The sequence below is a fragment of the Saccostrea cucullata genome, unplaced genomic scaffold (genome assembly GCF_032062105.1).
Source record: "Saccostrea cucullata isolate Sc308-1 unplaced genomic scaffold, CSIRO_AGI_Scuc_v1 ctg116, whole genome shotgun sequence".
In the NCBI taxonomy this organism is placed as follows: domain Eukaryota; kingdom Metazoa; phylum Mollusca; class Bivalvia; order Ostreida; family Ostreidae; genus Saccostrea; species Saccostrea cuccullata.
Genome location: NW_026931870.1, coordinates 30,572 through 42,061, shown reverse-complemented (window position 1 = coordinate 42,061; position 11,490 = coordinate 30,572).

Below are 11,490 nucleotides of genomic sequence, written 5' to 3'. Positions count from 1 at the left end.
GAATAGGATTTTGGACATATTCTGCTTCATATGAATACGAAAATAGGTCTGCTAATTACGGGACACAACTGGTACTGGTGTGAATTCCAATACATTGTTGGAAGTCCAGGTCTCCCTAAACCACATATTAGATATTATTTGTCAGAATTTCAAGTATCTTTTTGATGTCAACATCAGAGTACTTGTGTGTACAATCAGAATGTTTTTATCAAAATGATTTTGCAAATGACCAACGATAAGGTAGGTAAAAGTACGATTTTTAGTGAAAAAGCAGCTGTCAATGATATCAAAAAGCAGCTGTCAATGATATCAAAAAGCAGCTGTCAATGATATCAAAAAGCAGCTGTCAATGATATCAAAAAGCAGCTGAAGTTAAAAAGTCGTAAGTTTTTAAGCTTTTGATTTTTGCACTATCTTGTGATTTCAAATTGATCAAAAGTTCCTCGGAATTTTGAAGCATCCACATATGATTTACACCACTTCTAGAATATATTGTTGCACAGTACTCCTGAAGTTTCTCCTTCACTACTGTTAATATCTTAGTAAAGAGTAATGAAAGAGGCTTTGTTGAACATTTACTAGAACCCGTTATGTATCTTTGTAAGGATTCTTATGAAGCTTCCGAATCCAATATACAAGTACATGTATATCTCGTAGTTTAAATTCAATTTTCTATGTTTGGGATATCAAAACTGACATTATTTTTAAGAATTTCTTCTTAGAAAGGGAACTATCTTCAACTTTCTAAAATGAGGGACAGCAAAGATCTTAAACTTTGTAAGATGCAGACTGGCAACATAGAAAGTTCTAGGATTTCATTATACAAAGCTGCATGTGCACAAAGACACCCTTTTTAAAATCATTTATTAGGTTTCACATAAATGATTACTTAGGTTTTCACAAAAGCTCCTTAAGTTTAAATTTTTGTTCGACTTTTGTTAGTTGTTAGAAATTTAATTTAAAAAATTGTGAAATCTTGATTTCCCAAATGCTTCTGTTCAGACATACGACGTCAGCATTACTAATATATTTCCAAAAAAAAAAAAATCTGTTTTTTTCAATAAAACCGACATTTTTTTTTTTTTTGAAAACATGTCGACCCTGTTCAGAACATAAGATAGTTGAAGAAGACTTGATGAAAATTGGAAAGATAATTTATATCTGCAATGTACTGTGAAATACCTGTGAAAATTTTCGCTGCCTGCTGTAGATACGGGGTGAGCTGGTCAGAGCAGGTGCGTGTGCTAAATTCCTTTTGTTAGTCATAGCTTTAACTTGGAAAATTGCTTACATTTTTGGTTTTTTAAGCATGCCATTCATGTTTCAAGTACAAGTTCGTAGCAAACGAGGAACACAACATTAACAGTGTACAGGATACTCCTCTCATCATGACAATGTACTGAGGCAGGCAAATATAATCTAGACATTTAAGTGATGAAGAAGAAATTGAATAACAAGGAAAAAGATAGCTTAACATTAACTATTTAAAGTAAAGCATTCAACAACATCCAATAGATTACAGCGTACAGAAAGGTTTGATGAAATATGGAGAAAACATCAAATTTCTATTAAAACAATAGAGATTGGGTCGACAGCAAACACACGGACCTCTTAAAGCAACAGAAGTGGGATTAGATCATCCGGACATATGTTTAGATCATACTTCAAGTTCTATTTCAGAAGAATCTGTACAATTGTACACACAGTTTACCTGCTATCCCATTCATCAGAGTCACAGGAGAATAAAAAGTAGGTCAGATGCACATACCCGGAGGATGCTCCAGGCTAAGTGTCTTGAAATGAACCCCCTCTCTATTTATCTGTATTTCTCTTTAGACTTTTCAAAAAAAGAGACAAATGGCGTTGTGGTTTTGTTTAAACAAATATATTTTTAGTTTTCGGAAAAAAAAACACACTTCTTGTGTAGCTTTGTCATTCAACAAAACTACCATCAATTTTAGTTTTTGGAAGTTAAATTTGGTATTGCTGTTATTTTCTATATTTTTTTTTTCATGTTCCTTACAATGGTTTTCCTCCTTTGCGTAGGATATAATATTGTCAACCTTCCCTTCTTAAGAAAAAAGCAAAATCTCTCTCTTTTTTTTGCCTTGATAGTAGTTGGCAATAACTGTACACTTTCAATGTTTTGTTCTCCATAATTTCTTTAAACTCTCTTTGCAGCTGTTTGTAATAACGCATCAATATTTCATCTCCTTTGCTATACACTTTTCATCTTTTTAAATAGTTTGTTTTTTGACACATGAAACACGATTAAATATGTTTCTCATTCAAGAAAGGTCATTGTATCGATATGAAACTTGCGAAATAATGACTTTAAACTACACCTGAGCTTGAGATAAAAGATACAACAGAGTCTGAAACATATTTTTCATACTTGGATATTTTACTTGAAAAAGACGTTAATGGTAATCTAAAAACTATGCTCTATGATAAACGTAATGCCTCTTAACTTTCCTATCGTCAACTTCCCTTATTTATGCAGCAATATACCCTCATCAGCTGCATACGGAGTTAATATATATCTCAGTTGATTCAATACGCAAGAGCATGCTCTACTTAAGAACAATTTCTAAAACGTAAAAAGTAAATTATTGACAAACTTGTTGATAAAACAAGAATTTCAGCAGTCTCGTTTAAAGTCATCATTTCGTAATTCTATGGTCGATACAATGACCTTGTCATCAATTACAGTTTATCATTGAATCAAATGCTGACTGACGTTTTCCATACTAATTATTATTTCATTACTTTTACACTGAATTGACGACGGATTTTTTCGTTATTTCCCAATCAACACAAGGAGCACATGGCGAGTGTGACCGTTCAAAAGGGGATGTTCACTCCTCCATGGCACCTGATCCACCTCTGATGTTTTGGAGGGCCGTGTTTGCTCCGCTCCATCTCTTTGAAACATCTATTTTTTGCGTTTTATAAAATCTCCGATTATAAATCGTAATTATAAAAGAAATGAACGGAGCCTGTCGAGGATGAAGTCGTTTTGTGAGAATGATGATATATAATTGTTTTATGGACTTTGATATCGAATGCTGTTCGTAACCGGGGGTATTCTCGAATCCTTAATGGATACTTTTGTTTCATCAACTTGTTTGTTATTAGCTAGTCTCGTTTTAGAAATTGTTTGTACTTTTTATACTAGTATCTTGAATTAAGGTTTCGTCAAAGGTCAACATGTCTAAAAGATTATTTTTACAATAGCTCCAAAACTATGTGTGGTATAAGGTCAAAACGTTTACAGTTTATAAATATATCATTGATTAATAGATAGAAAGTATCATTTGATAACAAATATTTTAAAAAAGATTTTTTTGAGAAAAATTGTATCAGAAAATGTGCATATTTAAAAAAAATGCACTTGCTTAATTCTGTTCTTTTTGTGAAAACCATCAATGCAGAAATAATATATGTTTATCATTGAAGGGCAAGTTGGACGTGAATGGTCTCTGAAAGGCTGTTATTGAAAGCATGACATGTATAAAGACAAGACCCTATAGAATCCGCCATTTGCAATGTACTTTCACTTTCAAGTCTTAAAATTTGGACAAAATAAACAAGGAAAACAACTTTCCAGAGGCTACCCAAGTCCAACTTGCCCTTCATTGATAAACATATTTTGTTTCTGTAATGATGGTTTTCACTAAAAGCACGGAATTAATTAGGTGTATTTATTGAAAATATATGCATTTTTAAGGAGAATTTTTCTCAATTAATATTTTTTCCAAGTATCTTATTTATCAAGTGATACGTTCTATCTATTAAGCGATGAAAACGTTATAAACTGTAAAAGTTTTAACTTTATACCTCACATAGTTTTGGGGCTATTGTAAAAATAATTTTTTGAACATGTTTACCTTTGACGAAACCTTAAGTGGGAGACATATACACTATATGCAGGCAATAATGGTATATTGTTACAAAGGAAAGTGAAGTTGATTATTAAAAAGTTGATATCATTACGGTTATCATGAAGTTTTGTTGTTAGGTTACATAAATGTCTTTTTCTAGTAAAATTTCAAAATATGAAAATTATATGTGTCAGACTCTACTGTATTTTTTTAAAAAGTTCACTGGAGTATATCGAGTCCATGTATGACTGGAAAAGAAATATTGTTAATTGATAATACGCCGTCGATATATCGGAATGTCGATTTATATGGAAAGAAGCAAATACTTGCAGTACCCTAAAACTCGATAATGAGATATATTGACGACGTATTAACATTCTTTGGAGTTTTTGTGATTTATTGACACAACACAAAAATCAGTATTTTAAAAAAAATATTTTTTATACATTTATGACAAAAGCAAATTATACAGCAATAATTTTTTTTTTTTTTTTTTTTTTTTTGAATAAAAGATTTTATTTCAAATACATACATAGTTTCATATTTGAGGCATCACCTCCGCAGAGGCCCTCATCATATACCTCACCAGGGGTGCCAGGGGCTCCCTGGATCGGTAACAAAATTTATACATGTATAATAGGTAAATCAAGAGTACTTTTGTTAAGTAAATATATCAAGCATAAACTTATATAATATAGTGTATGCTTTTAGTAAAAAGTAGCTCTATTATAAATATAGTTGGTAACAATGACATCATGATTATACAATTCAATAGACGATAATTAGCTGCTTCAAAAACATGCAGCAGTGACATCATGTTAATAAAACCCAATATAAGGTTACAGTAGAATATACATAAATTTTACAAACAGAATAGTTGACAGTAATATCATGCGGCAGGACTTCCTTTTACAGTTCACCTTCACAGTCCATATTGTCCTGCCACATGGATGTACATGCAGAGGACCGGCTCACCCTCAAGTACATATAAAATTGATACAATTAATATACATATTATTATAAGTTTTGTGACAACAGTTCGAGAATTTTAAAATCTGAATTTATACATTTTGTCTTTTTAATAGTAAAATACAATTGCATCAGCGCGTTTTTTAAAAAGTGACACACTCCTTCATATGTAACCTGGTCTTTAACAATTCTACATTTCATTTTATATTTGTAAATCTTACACGCCAAGAATGACAATGTATTATCTAAAATAAGAGTGTATTTGTTGTTGAAAATAATAAAGCCTATAACAATCATTTTCCATGTTATATCTATCTTTATTAGTTGAGAAATTTTACTCCAGATTGGCTTTATCAAGTCACATTCGAAAATCAAATGTTTGATATTTTCTTGTGTATCGCAGAAATCACAGTTGCCACTGTTGTTTTTATCCCACTTACTAACGGATAGATTTGTAGTCAACAGATTATGTAGTAGCTTATAACTAAATTCTGATACAGATTTATCAAATAATGAGCGAACTTTATTTTTATATATAGTATCGAAATGACTCTTATCTATTTGGAATTCTCTACACCAGATATTTTCCATGATTGGCTTGTGCGATTTCTTTTTTATTAAAATGTTGTAGAAAAAACAAGATTTTTTATTAGAAATATCTTCAAATTTTCCGTCAAAATAGAATTGTTGATTAGCGTTTGTGTTTACGAAGTTTATAGTTTGCATGTTTATGCGTGAATAGTGTTTCTTTAAGGCGGTCTTTACCATTAGATATTCACAAAGGAAATTATTAGTGGATGCTAATTTTTCTTTAATTTCATTTACAGTTTTGAAACCATTGTCATTAAAGAGGTCTTTTACTAACAAAAGACCCCCTTTAATTCGGAAAGAATAGTGGTTTACCTTTAAAGCAAATGTTTTTATTAAGCCAAATATTCTGATTTGCAAGATTTGTAGAAGTATTATCCTTACATTCATTAAAAGCCAAGACAACCTCTTTATAAAACTCAGGAAGGGAGTTTAGTATGAGATCATTGTAATTTGTATACAGCAATAAATTGAAAAAAAATGTTTTCCGTTTGACTCTCCTTCATATTAATGTCCTTTGAACAATAGACGAAAATCAAAGAAGATATAAAAAAGTGCATGCAATGTAACAACTTTAATGTCAAACATATAAAACATAAAAAGGCACCAGAAAATATTAACAAGAGGCCCATGGGCCACATCGCTCACCTGAAAAAACTTTGGCCATGCTGTTCTTTAACAGATTTCCCCTCTTTGTAATACCAATTGTGACCACGCCCTACCCCTGGGGTTCATGACTTGAACAATTTAGAATCTACACTACCCCAGGATGCTTCATGCTTCCACATAAGTTTCAGATTTTCTAGCCCAGTGGTTCTTGAGAAGTAGATTTTAAAAGTTTTTTCCTACATATTTCTATGTAAAACTTAATTTCCTTATTGTGGCCCCGCCCTACCCCCGAGGGTCATGATTTGAACAATTCAGAATCTACACTACTCCAGGATGCTTCCACATAAGTTTAAGATTTTCAGGCCAAGTGGTTCTTGAGAAAAAGATTTTAAAAGTTTTTTCCTACATATTTCAATGTAAAACTTGGATTCCCTATTGTGGCCCCGCCCTACCCCCGGGGGTCATGATTTTAACATTTTAGAATCTACACTACCTCAGAATGCTTCCACATAACTTTCAGATTTTCAGGTCCAGTGATTCTTGAAAAGAGGTTTTTAAAAGTTTTTTCCTATATATTTCTATGTAAAACTTGGATTCCCTATTGTGGCCCCGCCCTACCCCCCGGGGGTCACGATTTGAACAATTTAGAATCTACACTACCCCAGGATGCTACCACATAAGTTTCAGCTTTTCTGGCCCAGCGGTTCTTGAGAAGGTTTTTTAATGACCCCACCCTATTTTTGTATTTTCCTGATTATCTCCCCTTGGAAGGGGACTTGGCCCTTTATTTTTACAATTTAAATTTCCCTTTACATAAGGATGCTTTGTACCAAGTTTGGTTAAAATTGGTTCAGTGGTTCTTGAGAAGAAGTTGAAAATGTGAAAAGTTTACAGACGGACGGACGGACGGACAGACAGACAGACGTACGGACGGACGGACGGACAATGGGTGATCAGAAAAGCTCACTTGAGCTTTCAACTCAGGTGAGCAAAAAACGTTATAAAAATGGCAAAAATATCTCAAGCTGACTGGAAAATAACGAAATTCTACTTTCCCCTAAAACATTTTAAAATTGATGAAAAAATCGTTTTAACAGCTGGTGAAGAAAAGAAGTAAAGGAAAGGATTAATACCATGAACAAAAATGTAATAATAAGGAGCCACATAATCAAGAAAACCTAACCAACTTTCGTCAAAAGCCTTGTTTACTGAAAGAGGTTTTGATAAATTGTTGTCGACGACAGGAATTTTTAAATAATCCATGTTGACAGTAGGAAGTTCTGATAAATTCCAACTACCAAGAGGAAGTTCTGTTAATCCAGAGTCAGAAACAGGAAGTTCTGCTAAACCAGTGTTGACAACAGGAAGTTCTGCTAAACCAGTGTCGACAACAGGAAGTTCTGTAAAACCAGTGTCGACAACAGGAAGTTCTGCTAGACCAGTGTCGACAACAGGAAGTTCTACTAAACCTGTGTCGACAACAGGAAGTTCTAATAATTGTTTTGCTAGTGAAATGATTGAGTCGACAGTACTTAGAATCAGAATGACGATGACAACAATTGTCATCTTAACTTTAAGACCTTCAGCAGCTCGAGATCGTTTCGCCGTTTTAAATCGATGAATGAAGAAAAATATATTGATAACAATAAAAAATACTATCAGAGCCATGTCGTCAGTAACAATTAACAAAGTACGTGTTCTTAAGCCTTTTACCCGCCAGAAATAAAAGACGATACAATAACCGTAAACTCCACTCAGTAATACACAAATAACAGAGGAAATTCCGATGTATTTGTTTCTTAAAAATGCACGGCTTTTAAGTGGGTAAACGAACATGCAGTATCTCACAATGGCTAAAAGCGTCATATTTAATTTGCCATTAAGTTTCGTTGAGTATTTGTATACATCGAAAATTTTTTGACTTGATCTATAAGAACAAAGATCATCTAAGTTGAAGACGTACTTAATTTCATACAAAATGCATAAAATATCTGCAAATGCAAGACTCAAAATTGATAGATAGAAAGGCTTTCGAAGGTTTGAATGTACAGCTATAATTATGATTGTTACAATGTTAGATAATATAGCCAAATATGCAAAGAAATGTCTTGAATAGAAGTTTTCGTAAGGCGTTTCTATTTGAGTTATATGTCTGAACGTTTCATTGTGAGTTGGTGAAAATTGCTTTTCGCACATAAATTCTGCTGTTTCTTCTAATGACTCTTCACAATTATTATCACTATTTTCGCAGTTAAAAGGGAACTTGGCTTTATTTGATAATGGGCTACTTAGGTTCCGGCGAAGAAGGTCTTTGAACTGTGTACGATTAAATATTGTTGAAATATTTCCTGATTCTCCTTTGTCGAACTGCAAGAAAGGAACAAAAACAACATCAATAGAAACCTTAGATCTTGATGACTTTTTAAAAAATCAGTTATAAGAATTTAAAAAAAAAAATATGCGTTTTTTCGATTGCAGTGTACCGGTTGTTGAAAAAAGATCGTATAAGGGACCTAAAGACCTATTTCCGTGATTTCTAGTCGATTCGAGACAAGAGCAGCTCTACTTACGAACAATTTCTATACGTGGCATACTATAGATAAATATGTTGATAATACAAGGATATCAGAAGTTTCGTTTAAAGTAAACATTTTGCAAAATCTTATGGGGAATGGTAAATCATCGCCCCTATTATTAGGTTTTTAAAAGATACTTGTCTGCTCCCAATCTGATCTCAGAAAACAACAATCTATAACCTGGTTCTATGTTTTTTTGTTGTAACTGACAGTAGCATTTCTGACATTTTGCAGTCACGCTCCTAGAATGAAGCCAAAAGACCTGAGATTGCACAGGAAAGTGTCAATAGTCAAAAAATTTTAAAAAAAATAGACAAGGTGGAATTTCACTCATAGTATCGTGTGTTGGAAAAGTTATTATTTATTAATTTAATTCTAATTTGTGTAACATAACTTCTACAAAGAGTTATGCATTTTCATTTCTTTTTTGATCCAAGTTTTAAGAAATATTAATTTCGGGCCTCCTTTTACACCTCCTAAAAATTAAAATTTTCTGACGTTATTTCTATTTTTTTTGTTATACTAAATTAATATAAATGTACCTTTGTTGAATTGGTGTATTTTGTGCTGTTTGAGATTTTGGACGTTGATGTCATCATTAAAGTTGTATTGAGCGTAGAGATCTCTCTGCCCTTCATGGAGTGCGTTTTAAGAGAAAGGAGAAAGTACAACCAAGACCAGGAGTTCTTCATTTTTCAACCTAAACGTTTCATAAAAATAGTTGTCAGCATTATAATGGTTATAAATCAGTTTATGATAATAAACTTTTCTTTGCATGATGATGTTTCATTATATTTTCTAGCAACGTTAAAATAGAAAAGAAAAATTTCTGTAAACTAGAAAATATTTCTTTAAAGAAAAATTTAAAAAAAGAAGTCAAGAATCTAATTAACATTCACTAGCAAAATTTATCCGAATAACACATGATGAACACAAAATAATAAGATGTATTCAAGTTTGCCACTTTTCCTCAGTATTAAGAATAAAGGTAAAATTTGTGAGAGAGCAAGGATGTGTCAATCAAACCCATCCAAAAACTTGAAGTTTCAATCAAGATAAAATGAAATTTTTAATATATTTTTGTGTGAAATGCTATTAAAATATATAAGTCGTGATATTACACAGAAAATATTAACTTAAAATCTGTGTCCATGCACCTTTAAGATAAGTATATCTCACGAAATCAATCAGAAATAAATGAAGTTGAAGTACATGAGTGATAAAGTTAAACTGTAAGGACAATTCTTCGTTTGGTTTGCCAAAGCAAAATAATTTTTGTATGTCTTGAATATACTGATTCAGGAATTTCTGTGGTAGACTGAGACTACTTTTTTTAAAAATAAGATAAACGTATATATGTTGAAATTCCTAACAGATTCTTAAACATCTGTTTCATACTTAAATATTTTACTAGAGAACGACATAAATGGTTACCTAACAATAAAGCTTTATAATAAACGTGATGATGTTAACTTTTCAATCGTCCCTGACTTATGCATCAATATACCCTTATCACCTGCCTACGGAGTTTATATCTCTCAGTTTATTCGATTCGCAAGAGCATGCTCTATGTATGAAAAATGTCTAAAACGAGGTAAATTATTGACATACAAGTTGATGAAACAAGAATATCAACAGTCTTCTTTAAAGTCATCATTTCTTAAGTTCTATGGTCGATACAATGACCTTGTCAGCAAATACAATCTATCGTTTAGTCAAATGCCGACCTACGTTTTTCATACTAATTGTTAAGCCATTATTTACACACTGAATTATTGACGGTTTGTTCCGTTATTTCCCGATCAAGACAAGGAGCATACGGCGGGTGTCACCGGTCGGCAGGAGATGCTCACTCCTCCATGGCATCTGATCCCATCTATGACGTTTTAGAGGACTGTGTTTGCCCTACTCACGATTACTTTTGAGCTCGATTACTGTTCATCATCTCAAAAAATTTCATTTTACCATTTTCATAAAATATTTGACATATTTTTTGACTGTTTGAAGGGGAGTGATGAGGCCTAAGACTTGATATTCACGAACATACATGTCTGTAGGTTTTGGGTATGAAAATGTTTTTAAAGAATGGATTAAAAAGATCCTAAAAGATAAACTCTCAAGTATTTGACATTAGTAAATAACGCCTACTCAAATTTTTTGCATTATAGAAAAAAAATTAATGCTGTAGTAACACCTTATTAAACGATGGATTTATTATTTTTCTTCAGTGAAATAGAAATTAAGATTTAAATTTGTTAAAATTTATTATCCAAAATCAAGACTGATAAACTATTTTTGTGTCATTACATTTTTTTTAATTTATAACATTAATTATGGCAAAATATAGATATCAGTTCTTTTTCATCTTATTTGGAGTGTATCGTCCATTATCCGCTCGCTCTATTCAGATTACACATAAATATAAAACTGTCTGCAAAAACAGTAAGGATACGAAACCTTAACAATTTTGTTCACTAATTAAATGTGAAAATAATGAAGAAAGCCCAATATTTCAAGGCAAATTGAGAGAAAAATAGTAAAAGAACCTACCCTCACTGTCCCTGTCTCTTAATCAGAGTCCATTAATACCATCGGGTTCTTTTAATAATAGTACTCACGTCTGATGTTATATATACATGTATATACATATAAATGCAAAGAATGATTGCACTTAGTGTACAAAAAGTGGCCCCCGGTAAATTGCGCAAAAATAAAGTATAGAAACTAGCCTCATAAAGTTAACAAAACAATTCTTCTAGGTCTTAATCGCTACTTTGAAGAAATACAGAAATTAAAAGTGAGTAAAATTAAAGAACGAGGCTGTATTTTGTAAGAGGGGTCAATGCAAATCACGAATCTCCATT